At 39.0% G+C, this 16,103-nt stretch overlaps 1 long non-coding RNA gene across 1 annotated transcript; it reads right to left on the bottom strand.

Annotated features, from left to right (window-relative positions):
* Nucleotides 1–2,213: 2,213 nt before the first annotated feature.
* LOC133634934 (uncharacterized) lies at nucleotides 2,214–13,998 on the bottom strand. Its single transcript, XR_009821998.1, has 3 exons — nucleotides 13,855–13,998; nucleotides 2,385–2,464; nucleotides 2,214–2,329 (listed from the first exon to the last, which is right to left on the bottom strand). It is a non-coding gene; the product is annotated as an uncharacterized LOC133634934 (long non-coding RNA).
* Nucleotides 13,999–16,103: the final 2,105 nt, after the last annotated feature.

Below are 16,103 nucleotides of genomic sequence, written 5' to 3'. Positions count from 1 at the left end.
AATCCTAGTTACGGACCTGATTGCGACAGTATGCATGTTCGAAATAAACAAAATCCATAACCATAACCATAAAGACAATGACGGCACTGTTTGAGAGAACACATGGTTTAATTAAAATGTTGCCAGCCTTGTAAATAACAGACAAATAGCTCACCTTTCTTTTCGTCAAAGCAGCTCTCCTGATGAAAATTGGAGACCGGCTCTATCATGAAGCTGCACACTTATAATTTCAACCATTGCAGATGTCTGTTAAGGAAAGGTGTTTATTTTAGTTTCGGTAAACTAAGCGAGAAATTTAAGCAAGTTATTTTGTTATTTTGCACAAAAAGTTTAAAACACATTTTTCTCATGTATTTATATTTCTCCAATGCCTGTGCGTATAATTAAATTCTGGTTGGAGTCGAAGTGTAAAAATATGTCTTCAACAAAAAAAGAAGAGTCCAGTTGCCCCCATTCAACCTCTGCGGAAAGTATCACAAACAAACAGGGCAATAAAAAGCCATGTAAGAGGTCCCTTATTTTTCGAGGACTTTACAACCCTAAGCATGTCAATGACATAACACATACCGCCATGGCAACAAAGGAGTGGCAAAAAATAGGCACAGCAACATGCAGGAGCTTTGTAATGGAGTTAACCTACAAAATAGGCAGGATATAGAACACCGTATTTTTCGGACTATAAGGCGCGCTTAAATTATTTCATTTGCTCAAAAAACAACAGTGCGCCTTATAACCCGGTGCGCCTAATGTACGGAATAATTTTGTTAGTGGTTAACAGCCTCGAAGCTATTTTATTTGGTTCACGGTGTAACGATAAGTGTGACCAGTAGATGGCAGTCACACATAAGAGATATGTGTCGACTGAAAGATGAAGCCAGTAAACAACACCAACACTTTAAATGTTCAATTGAGAACGTAGAACATTACACACGGCGCTCAAAAATATGTTGAAATGTTTTAGTACGACTTTGGTAAGCTGTAAAGCTGCACCGCTTGATGGATTTTCGGCGCATAATGGCTACCGTAATCAGAAGCACTGTGCTTCAACTTACGGTACTATTATGGTGTGTGTATGAAGACCGCAAAATGGCACCTATTAGCAGACATACTATCTGGTCATTTCTTTTGCAATATTATGCAAAACTAACTTATTGTACCTGCTGATGTGTATTTGGGATCTGCATAAGTCCTGAAAATGTGCTAGTCTGTGCCGACAACATAGTTGATGTTGTTATGGGGCATTCATCCTTCGCTGTTGCCATTTGTAATATAAAGTAACATAAAGTTTTAACTTATATCTGTCAGTAAACTCGCTTAAAAGGCGCTAAAAACTACTGGTGTAGTGGGTTTACATAATTCACCCACAGAACTTTAGTTATTAGAGAGTTCCGGTCGGACATTTTTTTTCACAGGACACATTTTCGGCGTTGAGCCATGGGTGAGGAGATGCTTGTCCGTTATTGATTGAAGTACAGTCTGAATGTCATTAAAAAACAGTTAGCTCCGTCTTTTGACACTTCTTCCACAATGCCGGAAATGTGTCCTGTGAAAAAACGTCCGACCGGAACTCTAATAACTAAAGTTCCTTGGGTGGATAATGTCAACTCACTACACCGGTATGTTTTAACGCTTCCATGGCAAGTTTACTGAGAGATATAAGTAAGAACTTTAAACTACTTTATATTAGAAATGGCAACAGCGGAGGATGAATGTCCCATAACAAGAAGATAGAGAAAAAGAAGAAGCTTATCGACTACAAAGGTGCACGCACGCAATTTTTCAGGATTTATGCAGATCCCAAATTCAGATCAGCAGGTACCAGAAGGTAAGAAAAGTTGCTTTTGCATAATATTGCGAAACAAAACACCAGATAATGTGTCTTACCTTATACACACACCATATTACTACTCGTATGTTGAATCAGATCAAACGGTGCAGTCTACATGAATCTCTTATGTGTGACTGCCATCTACTGCTCACACTTATCATTACACCATGTACTAAATAAAATTGCTTCGAGGTGGGTAAGCTCAACCAAACTCATTCCTTACATTAGGCACACCGGATTATAAGGCGCTCTGTCGAGTTTTGAGGGGAAAAATTTTGATTTTAAGTGCGCCTTATATTCCGGAAAATACGGTTGTAGAGGTTGCCCTCTAGTGGGTTCTTCAGACCACTACACAGAGAGAGCCCGGAATTCTGGGTATAACACTGTTTTATTTTCCTCGAATTGTGCAAAGTCTTTTGCTTTTCAGCAAAGTGTCTTTTCTGCGTCTGTGTCTCTCAGCAGCACCTCCAACTCCAACTACTCGTCTCGTCACGGCAGCTGCTAATAAAGGCGACAGGTGATTAGATAACAAGGCCCACCTAGGCCATCTACGCACCTGTCGCTGTCTTCGAGGCCGGTCCTGGCACACCCCGTTCCGCTGCAAGCCCGCAGGCCACGCCCCCCTCCACAACGGTACTTACAACAAAAAGGAGTGTTTTGTTCAACCAAATTTAAGGAAAAGACAACTGACATGTGATGAGTAGATTGTTGCACTTGAAGGGGTAATAGTTCTCATAATGTCTGCAATCTTTCAAAGTATAAGAGTTTCTGACGAACAAATTGTGTATCTCGCTATTTCACTGCCATTACACTACATGCAGGAGAAAGAAAATGGGCTGTTTTTCTGTTTGAATCATTCAAAAAAGAAAAAGCGGTGGACCAGTGGATCCTATTGTTTTCGAGGTGAACTTTTTTGGGCCTTCTTCTATTTGTGTGACTTTTATACTATTTGTACTTAACTTGATTCTAATTAGATGCATGTGTTGATTAGTCTGATGTTGCTTGCTGTCAATCATTAAAGCAACACAAGTGGTGTCAAAGTGTGTATTTATATATATATATATATATATATATATATATATATATATATATATATATATATATATATATATATATATATATATATATATATATATCAAGGGGAGAAAGACTGAGTCAAGACTTGTGGAAAATGGAAAAAGAAGAGCAGACCCGCTTAAAAACAAGAAAAACAGCAGTAAAGCCACTTTTTTATTCTATTGTATTTTGCGTCTTGTTCTTCTGATATTTTTCTCAAGATCAGAATCAGAATCAGAATCAGAATAGTTTCATTGCCATTGTTTGAGAACGGTTTCACAAACTAGGAATTTTTCTTGGTACAATCGTGCAACATAAAAACACATATAACACAGAATAGGTAATACAAATTAGCTATAAAACTTTAAATACTGTAAGGCTATATTAAGGGCATGCATTAAAAAAAAAGATATAAATAAAAAAGAAAGTACACACACATATATATATATATATATATATATATATATATATATATATATATATATATATATATATACATATGCAGTCGAGGTCAAAAGTTTACATACACTTGTAAAGAACATAATGTCATGGCTGTATTGAGTTTCCAATCATTTCTACAACTCTTATTTTTTTGTGATAGAGTGATTGGAGCACATACTTGTTGGTCACAAAAAAACATTCATGAAGTTTGGTTCTTTTATGAATTTATTATGGGTCTACTGAAAATGTGACCAAATGTGCTGGGTCAAAAGTATACATACAGCAATGTTAATATTTGCTTACATGTCCCTTGGAAAGTTTCACTGCAATAAGGAGCTATTGGTAGCCATCCATAAGCTTCTGCTTGAATTTTTGACCACTCCTCTTAACAAAATTGGTGCAGTTCAGCTAAATGTGTTGGTTTTCTGACATGGACTTGTTTCTTCAGCATTGTCCACCCGTTTAAGTCAGGACTTTGGGAAGGCCATTCTAAAACCTTAATTCTAGCCTGATTTAGCCATTCCTTTACCACTTTTGATGTGTGTTTGGGGTCATTGTCCTGTTGGAACACCCAACTGCGCCCAAGACCCAACCTCCGGGCTGATGATTTTAGGTTGTCCTGAAGAATTTGGAGGTAATCCTCCTTTTTCATTGTCCCATTTACTCTCTGTAAAGCACCAGTTCCATTGGCAGCAAAACAGGCCCAAAGCATAATACTACCACCACCATGCTTGACGGTAGGAATGGTGTTCAAGGCCTCACATTTTCTCCTCCAAACATATTGCTGGGTATTGTGGCCAAACAGCTAAATTGTTTGTTTCATCTGACCACAGAACTTTCCTCCAGAAGGTCTTATCTTTGTCCATTTGATGAACAGCAGCAGGATTCCATTCACGGATGTGCTGATAGCAGCGGATCTAAGTGTGGGCAGACCACATAGTGCAGTAAGATGCTTGGTGAAATTCTGAAAAAGCTTTAGGAAACACGCTATGGTGTCTATGGAAGAGCAGAAAAGACTATGGAGATTATTATTATTTTTTTCTCATAAGGCTAAATACTGTTTATCAGTGACAAGGGCAACAATAACATGTGATTAAGAGAAAAAAAATAATAGTTTTACATGCCTTTATTCACATTGTCTTTGCAAGAAAATGGGCTCCAGTCTGGCAATGGAAAAGGGGTGTTGCAAGTCCAGTTAGTTGATCTACAATTACTCAGAGCTAATTGATATTATGGAAAATGACTGCCAGATTCATTTTCAGAAACAAAAAACACATAGAGAACTTGTTAGTAGAATCTCAGTTAGCGGGAGGGACGCTATGGGTCCTTCAATCACAACAAACCTGGGATCAGATTACTGAAAATATTCTTAAATGGTCATGTCAGTGAGCTTTTAAAATGAGCAAACATTGAGAGCAAGGTAGCGCTTCATGGCGACACGGGGCAGCTATTACAGCTTCAACTCTCCTGGGAAGGCTGTCCACAAGGTTGTGGATGTGTGTTTATAGGAAATTTCAACCATTCTTCCAAAAGCGCATTGGTGAGGTCCCACACAGATTGGCTCTCAGTCTCCGTTCTAATTCATCTCAAAGGTGTTCTATCGGTTTCAGGTCAGGACTCTGTGCAGGCCAGTCAAGTTCATCCACACCAGACTCTGTCATCCATGTATTTATGGGCCTTGCTTTGTGCACTGGTGCACAGTCATGTTGGAAGAGGAAGGGGCCCGCTCCAAACTGTTCCCACAAGGTTTGGAGCATGGAATTGTCCAAAATCTTTGGTATCCTGAAGCATTCAAAGGGGGCCAAGACCAACTCCTGAAAAACAACCCCACACCATAATTCCTCCTCCACCAAATTTCACACTCGGCAAAATACAGTCCAAAATGTACCTTTCTCCTGGCAACATCCAAACCCAGACTCATCTATCAGATTGCCAGATGGAAAAACGTGATTAGTCACTCCAGAAAACGCGTCTCCACTTCCCTAGAGTCAAGTGGTGACGTGCTTTACACCACTGCATCCCACGCTTTGCATTGGACTTGGCGATGTATGGCTTAGATGCAGCTGTTCGGCCATGGAAACCCATTCCATGAAGATCTCTGCGTACTGTACGTGGGCTAATTGGAAGGTCACATGAAGTTTGGAGCTCTGTAGCCACTTTGCACTATGCGCTTCAGCATCCACTGACCACTCTCTGTCAGTTTACTTAGCCTACCACTTTGTGGCTGAGTTGCTGTTGTTCCCAAATTCTTCCATTTTCTTATAATAAAGCCGACAGTTGACTTTGGAATATTTAGGAGCGAGGAAATTTCACGACTGGATTTGTTGCACAGGTGGCATCCTATGACAGTTCCACGCTGGAAATCACTGAGAGCGGCCCATTCTTTCACAAATGTTTGTAGAAACAGTCTCCATGCCTAAGTGCTTGATTTTATACACCTCATTTGGATGGGTGGCCTAATAGTTTTGGCAATATAAGGTAATTAGCAGCATTACATCTTTGGGGTTCTGTCAACAAGACATGTCACTGAATGCTTTTACCATTAAGATTTAGCTGCAGCGTTTGTGCACAGAGCCGTTTCAAGGAAAGTCTTTCCGTCTCACATCAACATGGGCAATTCCGATTAACTTTAAGACCCCTCGGCTGATGACACGGCTCGATTGGGGCTTTTGTTCTTTTCTCAGTGCAACATTTCAAAAGACTAACAGCGTTCTCATTACTTTCCCGAATGAGTCACATGAAGATGCCGAGGACCCTAGCAGTGCAGCAGTGGGACACCTCTGCCATTATGTACCACCAGCATGGCAGCAATTTACTACCAATCTGTCCTTAAGGATGCTGACCTATTCTCTACTCAGCTGGAAGGATTTTGCTTCTATCTGGGAACAATTGCCGGAACAATTCCTTGAGATGAAACGTCATTTAACTCTTCGAATGAATGTGTACTGTGTTGCGCAAGCTGATACTTACAGTAGTCCAACGTTATACAGTAAGGAGGCCAAACTCAGGGTTTCTAAAAGTTTCAGCACATATAATTGAATGCCCTTCAAAAAAAAATGTAATGCCCACTTAGTATATGTGTTAGCTCAAGGTTGAAATATACGTCATGTAGGTTGCGTACGCAACGTGACTTGCGCCTCCCCTTACGTACCCTCTCGAAAAACCAAAAAGTCATGAAAACTTACCACATCTTAAAGGCCTACTGAAATGACATTTTTTTTTTATTTAAACGGGGATAGCAGATTCATTCTATGTGTCAAACTTGATCATTTCGCGATATTGCCATATTTTTGCTGAAAGGATTTAGTAGAGAACATCGACGATAAAGTTCGCAACTTTTGGTCGCTGATAAAAAAAAAAGCCCTGCCTGTACCGGAAGTAGCGTGACGTCACAGGTTGAAAGGCTCCTCACATTTCCCCATTGTTTACACCAGCAGCGAGAGCGATTAGGACCGAGAAAGCGACGATTACCCCATTAATTTGAGCCAGGATGAAAGATTTGTGGATGAGGAACGTGAGAGTGAAGGACTAGAGTGCAGTGCAGGACGTATCCTTTTTCCCTCTGACCGTAACTTAGGTACAAGGGTTCATTGTATTCCACACTTTCTCCTTTTTCTATTGTGGATCACAGATTTGTATTTTAAACCACCTCGGATACTATATCCTCTTGAAAATGAGAGTTGAGAACGCGAAATGGACATTCACAGTGACTTTTATCTCCACGACAATACATCGGTGAAGCACTTTAGCTACGGAGCTATCGTGATAGCATCGTGCTTAAATGCAGATAGAAACAAAATAAATAAGCCCCTGACTGGAAGGATGGACAGAAGATCAACAATACTACTATAAGGAGACACCGAACCAAACACTGGACATGTAACTACACGGTTAATGCTGTGTCGCCTGTCGAAGCTTAGCAATGCTGTTGCTAACAATGCCATTGAAGCTAACTTAGCTACGGGACCTCGTCAGAGCTATGCTAAAAACATTAGCGCTCCACCTACGCCAGCCCTCATCTGCTCATCAACACCCGTGCTCACCTGCGTTCCTGCGATCGACGGCGCGACGAAGGACTTCACCCGATCATCGATGCGGTCGGCGGCTAGCGTCGGATAGCGCGTCTGCTATCCATCTCAAAGTCCTCCTGGTTGTGTTGCTGCAGCCAGCCACTAATACACCGATCCCACCTACAGCTTTCTTCTTTGCAGTCTTCATTGTTCATTAAACAAATTGCAAAAGATTCACCAACACAGATGTCCAGAATACTGTGGAATTTTGCGATGAAAACAGAGCTGTTTGTATTGTGATGCAATGTGTCCGAATACTTCCGTTTCAACCATTGACGTCACGCGCATACGTCATCATACATAGACGTTTTCAACCGGACGTTCCCCGGGAAATTTTAAATTGCACTTTATAAGTTAACCCGGCCGTATTGGCATGTGTTGCAATGTTAAGATTTCATCATTGATATATAAACTATCAGACTGCGTGGTCGGTAGTAGTGGGTTTCAGTAGGCCTTTAAAAGGACATAAAAAAGATAATTTCAATCAAAGACAATATTTAAAAAATAATACAAATAATATGATGCTTTTATTTACTTTCTTTTTCGTTTTATGTTGTGTTCCATTGCACATACTGTGTGTGTGTATATATATATATATATATATATATATATATATATATATATATATATATATATATATATATATATATATATATATATATATATATATATATATATATATATATATATATACCATATTTTTCTGACCATAGGGCGCACCGGAGTGTAAGGCCCACTGACGATGAATGGTCTATTTTTGATCTTTTTTCATATATAAATCGCACCGGATTATAGGGCGCATTAAAGGAGTCTTATTATTATTAGAGATGTCCGATAATGGCTTTTTTGCCGATATCCAATATTCCGATATTGTCCAACTCTTAATTACCGATTCCGTTATCAACCGATACCGATACAGTCGTGGAATTAACACATTATTATGCTTAAATTTGTTGTGATGCCCCGCTGGATGCATTAAACAATGTATTTTTCGGACTACAAGTCGCAGTTTTTTTCACAGTTTGGCCGGGGGTGCGACTTATACTCTGGAGTGACTTATGTGTGAAATTATTAACACATTACCGTAAAATATAAAATAATATTATTTAGCTCATTCATGTAAGAGACTAGACGTACACGATTTCCTGGGATTTAGCGATTAGGAGTGTCAGATTGTTTGGTAAACGTATAGCATGTTCTATATGTTATAGTTATTTGAATGACTCTTACCATAATATGTTACGTTAACATACCAGGCACGTCCTCAGTTGGTTGTTTATGCCTCATATAACGTACACTTATTCAGCCTGTTGTTCACTATTCTTTATTTATTTTAAATTGCCTTTCAAATGTCTATTCTTGGCGTTGGGTTTTATCAAATAAATTTCCCCAAAAAATGCGACTTATACTCCAGTGCGACTTATGTGTGTTTTTCTCCTTCTTTATTATGCATTTTCGGCCGGTGCGACTTTTACAATTTATACTCCGAAAAATACGGTAACAAGGTTTTCCAAAATAAATCAACTCAAGTTATGGAAAAAAATGCCAACATGCCACTGCCATATTTATTATTGAAGTCACAAAGTGCATAATTTTTTTTTAACATGCCTCAAAACATTGAGGTGTGGGGGTTGTATATTGTAGCGTCCCGGAAGAGTTAGTGCTGCAAGGGGTTCTGGGTATGTGTTCTGTTGTGTTTATGTTGTGTTACGGTGCGGATGTTCTCCCGAAATGTGTTTGTCATTCTTGTTTGGTGTGGGTTCACAGTGTGGCGCATATTTGTAACAGTGTTAAAGTTGTTTATACAGTCACCCTCAGTGTGACCTGTATGGCTGGTGACCAAGTATGCATTGCATTCACTTGTGTGTGTGAAAAGCCGTAGATATTATGTGATTGGGCAGTGCCTTTAAGGTTTATTGGCGCTCTGTACTTCTCCCTACGTCCGTGTACCACTCCGTACAGCGGCGTTTTAAAAAGTCATTAATTTTACTTTTTGAAACCGATACTGATAATTTCCGATATTACATTTTAAAGCATTTATCGGCCGATAATATCGGCAGCCCGATATTATCGGACATCTCTACTTACCACATCTTAAAGGATATAAAAAAGACAATTACAATCAAAGACAATATTTAAAAAAGAATACAAATAATATGATGCTTTTATTTACTTTCTTTTTATTTTCTTTTGTGTTCCATTGCATATGTTTCATGTTTATTTTGTTTATATATATATATATATATATATATATATATATATATATATATATATATATATATATATATATATATATATATATATATATATATATACCGTATTTTCCGGACCATAGAGCGCAGTGGCTTATAAGGCGCATTGACGATGAATGGTCTATTTTTAATCTTTTTTCATATATAAATCGCACCAGATTACAGGGCGCATTAAAGGAGTCCTATTATTATATTGTTTTCTAAATGGAAAACACTTCCTTGTGGTCTACATAACATGTAATGGTGGTTCTTTGGTCAAAATGTTGCATGGATTATGTTTTACAGATCATCTTCAAGCCGCTTTCTGACAGTCGCTTCAGGATGTGCCATTTTGTGGGCGGCCTTTATTTACGTGGTTCAGCTTCGACAGGTTTTCGCCTCGTCATCTTTGTTGTAGCGGTGTAGCGTGCAAGGACGAGAGTGGAAGAAGTGTCAAAAGATGGAGCTAACTGTTTTAATGACATCTCCTCATCCGGAAACAACAACACCCGAAATGTGTCCCGTGAAAAACTGTACGACCGGAACTCTCTAATAACTAAAGTTCCTTGGGTGAATAATGTAAACTCACTACACCGGTATGTTTTCGCGCTTTCATGGTGAGTTTACTGACAGATATAAGTAAGAACTTTACACTACTTTATATTAGAAATGGCAACAACGCAGGATGAATGTCACATAACAAGAAGATAGAGAAAAAGAAGAAGCTTACCGAATATATATGGTCAGCACGGACTACAAAGGCGGAGGCGCGCAATTTTTCAGGATTTATGCAGCTCCCAAATACAGATCAGCAGGTACCGGTAGATAAGAAAAGTTCCTTTCGCCAAATATTGCGAAACAAAATGCCAGTTAATATTACTTACCTTATACACACACACCATAATAATACGCGTATGTTGAACATCAAGTGGTGCACCTTCATAGCTTACGAAAGTCGTACTAAAACATTTTGATAGGTTTTTGAGCGCCGTGTGTAATGTTCTATATTTTCAATGGAACATAGAAAATGTTGGTGTTGTTTACTTGTCATATTGCCATCATAGTGCAGTCTACACTTATCTCTTATTTTTGACTGCCATCTACTGGTCACACTTATCATTACACCATGTACCAAATAAAATTGTTTCGAGGTCGGAAAGCAAAACCAGAATTATTCCGTACATTAGGCGCACCGGGTTATAAGGCGCACTGTCGAGTTCTGAGAAAAAACAAAGATTTTAAATGCGCTTTATATATATATATATATATATATATATATATATATATATATATATATATATATATATATATATATATATATATATATATATATATATATATGCGCTAAACATGTTGGTAATTTTATGAAACATATTTGATATGTTAACAAAAAACGATTGTTTTTATTAATTTTTATATATATATATATATATATATATATATATATATATATATATATATATATATATATATATATATATATATATATATATGCACTACCGTTCAAAAGTTTGGGGTCACCCAAACAATTTTGTGGAATAGCCTTCATTCCTAAGAATAAGAATAGACTGTTTAGTTTCACATGAAAGTTCTTTTTTTCTGGCCATTTTGAGCGTTTAATTGACCCCACATATATGATGCTCCAGAAACTCAATCTGGTCAAAGGAAGGTCAGTTTTGTAGCTTCTGTAACGAGCTAAACTGTTTTCAGATGTGTGAACATGATTACACAAGGGTTTCCTTATCATCAATTAGCCTTCTGAGCCAATGAGCAAACACATTGTACCATTAGAACACTGGAGTGATAGTTGCTGGAAATGGGCCTCTATACACCTATGTAGATATTGCACCAAAAACCAGACATTTGCAGCTAGAATAGTCATTTACCACATTAGCAATGTATAGAGTGTATTTCTTTAAAGTTAAGACTAGTTTAAAGTTATCTTCATTGAAAAGTACAGTGCTTTTCCTTCAAAAATAAGGACATTTCAATGTGACCCCAAATTTTTGAACGGTAGTGTTATATATATATATATATATATATATATATATATATATATATATATATATATATATATATATATATATATATATATATGAAGTAGATCTCCTCGACTTGGTTATTTGGTCATTTGATAAGTAGCTCACCTGCTAAAAAAGTGTGTGCACCCCTGACATTTATTGGGACCGCTGTTTTAAAACAACTAGTTCCAGCTCCAACATTCAAGTGTGTGTGGAAAGTGTGTGGAAGAGAATTGGAAGGTCCCGCATAGCGTTTGGAAACAAAGATTGTGGATGACTGACAAGAGGCTCACTCTGTTCATGTGATTCTACTGTCGAAAAAAAAGTACTCGGATGCTGAGCGCGATGCACAGAGTGAGACTTCTAATATCCAGTTTTAAAGCCAGCGACGAAGACACAGCAATTTATCGATGACGGCAAAGTTAGTGAGTTCATTTGTATTCATGGTTACATTTATTCACTTATTGACGACTAGCCCAGGCCTACAATTGTATTGTTTTTTTGAATGCCTCTGGACATCTACTGTAATGTTTATTTAATTCCATTTAAGGCCTTGACTTCAGCAAAATCTATTTAATTACTTTTAATGCTTTTTATTGACCCACAGAAACCCTGGAATTGAGAGTCCAATAGCAATTAGATAAAACAAATGTGATCATTATTATATGTACTTATTTGAGGTGTTTTCAAATATGATGTGACTATTAACCTCGAAGTCGAATCGTCGGACGTTCAAACACCCTACCCCTTTCATGGGTGGGAGGCGAGTTGAGTAACTGCTGAGTCCCCTGCGTCAGACCCAGTTGTAGAAAAACATTTCAGGGGCGCACTGCATTTTCTCAGAGGGAAAAACTTTTTCAACATACACTTTATTTGTTTTAAGCTGAACAATGGCTCTGTGACCACTCCTACAGCGTGGATGAATCATGTTCCTCTTACTTAAAAAGGTTGTGGCCAAATTGTGGCCAAACAGCTAACTTTTTGTTTCATCTGACATCACATGGACAAAGATAAGACCTTCTGGAGGAAAGTTCTGTGGTCAGATGAAACACAAATTGAACTGTTTGGCCACAATACCCAGCAATATGTTTGGAGGAGAAAAGGTGAAGCCTTTAATCCCAGGAACACCATTCCTACCGTCAAGCATGGTGGTGGTAGTATTATGCTCTGGGCCTGTTTTGCTGCCAATGGAACTGGTGCTTTACAGAGAGTAAATGGGACAATGAAAAAGGAGGATTACTTCCAAATTCTTCAGGACAACCTAAAATCATCAGCCAGGAGGTTGGGTCTTGGGCACAGTTGGGTGTTTCAACAGGACAATGACCCCAAACACATGTCAAAAGTGGTAAAGGAATGGCTAAATCAGGCTAGAATTAAGGTTTTAGAATTGCCTTCCCAAAATATTGACTTAAACGTGTGGACAATGCTGAATAAACAAGCCCATGTCAAAAAACCAACACATTTAGCTGAACTGCACCAATTTTGTCAAGGGGAGTGGTCAAAAATTCAACCAGAAGCTTGTGGATGGCTACCAAAAGCGCCTTATTGCAGTGAAACTTGCCAAGGGACATGTAAGCAAATATTAACATTGCTGTATGTATACTTTTGACCCAGCACATTTGCTCACATTTTCAGTAGACCTATAATAAATTCATAAAAGAACCAAACTTCATGAATGTTTTTTGTGACCAACAAGTATGTGCTCCAATCACTCTATCACAAAAAAATAAGAGTTGTAGAAAGTATTGGAAACTCAAGACAGCCATGACATTATATTCTTTACAAGTGTATGTAAACTTTTGACCACGACTGTAAACTGCAAATACAATTTAAATATAGTTTATTTAAATGCAATGTTCCCAAGGTTTTCCTCATAAGAAAAAATAGTAAGCATACATCTTTAATTATCTCTTCCAGTGCCTTGCAAATTAACAATTGTTCTTTCACATATAAAACTGTGTTCTATTTTAAAAGGTTATGGCTTGCCGGTATTTTCTCTGACGACAGAGAAAAACAAACACTAACCCAGAAACTCTCCAAACATCACAATTGTTTGTTCTGTTGTACGCTATATTCAGGTAGAAGTTTTACTGGATGAGACAACATGTACTGTAGTAGGCTACACAGCCGAGTCATCTGAGCAAAACAACACTCAGTCTAACATAGATTAACTATAAGCATTAGGAAATGATCTGTTGGGAACTCACATGACCCCCCGATGCAGGAACCAGGAGAACGATGAGCAGGTAAAATGATTTTAACATATTTAAACTGAGACGGAAGCAGTCGTGCATGTAAACGGTTCTCAACATGAGCAATCCTCGAGCGTTGAGGAGCAGACGAGGCAGGCATGAATAGCAGCCTGCTGATTAACACCAGGTGTGGCCATGGCCGCCAATCAGCAGCAGGTGAGGCGAAACAGCACTCAGGGAGAAAAGCAGGAAGGGGAACGAAAATAAGAGCGCCGGCAGGAAACAAGGAACCACCACCAGAAGGGAAATAACAGATTGTCACATGATCTGCATCACTGGAAATTGCCAACGAGAGACACCCCTGGGTAAAAAATTAGACACTACATAAAATAATATATACAACCTGAAATACAAATCAAAACTGTCAAGGAAAAAAATATATAATAAACAAAAAAATGTATTTTTCAGTTGTGTCCATATTAACACTATTAAAGCTGTTTCAGCACCAAGGAGAGCACCAGGCTGCTTTTTTTTTGTAAGGTTTTAGAGAGACTTAGAGACTTAGACTTCCTTTTATTGTCATTCAATTTTCAACTTTACAGTACAGATAAGAACGCAATTGTGTTGCATTAGCTCGTTGTAGTGCAGGATAAAAGAGCAATAAGGTGCAGATATAAATAAATAGATTACTAGACAGATAAATATATTGCACTTTTGCATATGCATCCACGTTTATGGATGTATGTTATTGTGGAGGGGTGTGTGGCCTGTGGGCCTGCAGAGAGGCAGGGTGTGCCAGGATCGGCTTTGAAGTCAGTGACAGGTGTGTAGATGGCCCACCTGGGCCTTGTTATCTAATCACCTGTCGCTCTGTATAGGCAGCAACCGGGAGGGGAGACGTGGTTGGAGCTGGGGAGAGCGAGAGCACGACGAACATTGACGAAAAGACGACTGCTGAAAAGCACGAAGAGACTTGTTGGAAGAATAAACACTGTCTTATAGCCCTGAGATCGGTAGGTTGGAGTTCAAATCCCAGCCGAGTCATACCAAAGACTATAAAAATGGGACCCATAACCTCCCTGCTTGGCACTCAGCAACAAAGGGTTGGAGTTGGGGGTTAAATCACCAAAATGATTCCCGGGCGCGGCGCCGCTGCTGCCCACTGCTCCCCAAGGGGATGGGACAAATGCAGAGGACAAATTTCACCACATCTAAGTGTGCGTGTGACAATCATTGGTACTTTAATCGTATTCTTAATCTTATAACAATGAAACGGGCTTGCCTGGAAATGCTTGGTGGTCAGGAGGACCCACTGGAAGAGAGCTTCCACAGTGATGTTGTCTTTATATTCCAGCAAGTTAATCCGTTTTGGGGGGGAATTGAGGGGATTATTATGATGCGTTCAAGAGTCTTATGGCCTGAGGGAAGAAGCTGTTACAGAACCTGGAGGTTCTGCTACGGAGGCTGCGGAACCTCTATCTAGAGTCCAGCAGTGAAAACAGTTCTTGGTGGGGTGTGGGAGGAGTCTCAGCAGATTTTATGAGCCCTGGTCAGGCATTGGCTTTTTGCGATTTCCCGGATAGGAGGAAGAGGAGTCCTGATGATCTTTTCCGCCGTCCTCACCACTCTCTGCAGAGACTTCCAGTCTGAGGCACTGCAGGCTCCAGTCCAGACAGAGATGCGGTTGGTTAGCAGGCTCTCTATAGTGCCTCTGTAGAATGTGGTGAGAATGGGGGGAGGGAGCTGTGCTCTTTTCATCCGTCGCAAAAAGTGCATGCGCTGCTGAGCTCTTTTTACAAGAGCTCCGGTGTGTAGGGACTGTGGAGAATATGTTTAAGAGTTATTTCTTTATTCATAGTCATGTTTAAAGCAGCTAGTGTTTTTCCATTTGTACTCTTTCTATTTTTTTCATTTTATCCGCAAGTAAACTGTGTGTGTTACCTTGAAGGCTTGGAATGTAGGAGTTGGAGTTCTCCCTTATATCTTAACTGTATTAGAACAATGGTATTCCTTTCTGGACAGGGTGGGGGCTTTCTTCGTATGCAAGAAGTTGTCTCTTCCCTTTGAATGTTAGACCAGTTAGAGAAGCCGGTATGAATGTATTGGTGTGGGCTGGTATCCTGAAGCTTTAGTAAAACTTGATAATATTACTATTCTGTCTTGATGGTCCTTCTTACTCTGCATATATGTCATCTGAAAGAACTTGGGCTTGACCAGTGACTTTAATTATCTGAGATGGAATACTGGTCATACGCAACAGGACC

The sequence above is a fragment of the Entelurus aequoreus genome, linkage group LG19 (genome assembly GCF_033978785.1).
Source record: "Entelurus aequoreus isolate RoL-2023_Sb linkage group LG19, RoL_Eaeq_v1.1, whole genome shotgun sequence".
In the NCBI taxonomy this organism is placed as follows: Eukaryota; Metazoa; Chordata; class Actinopteri; order Syngnathiformes; family Syngnathidae; genus Entelurus; species Entelurus aequoreus.
This window is presented reverse-complemented; position numbering and strand designations above follow the sequence as displayed.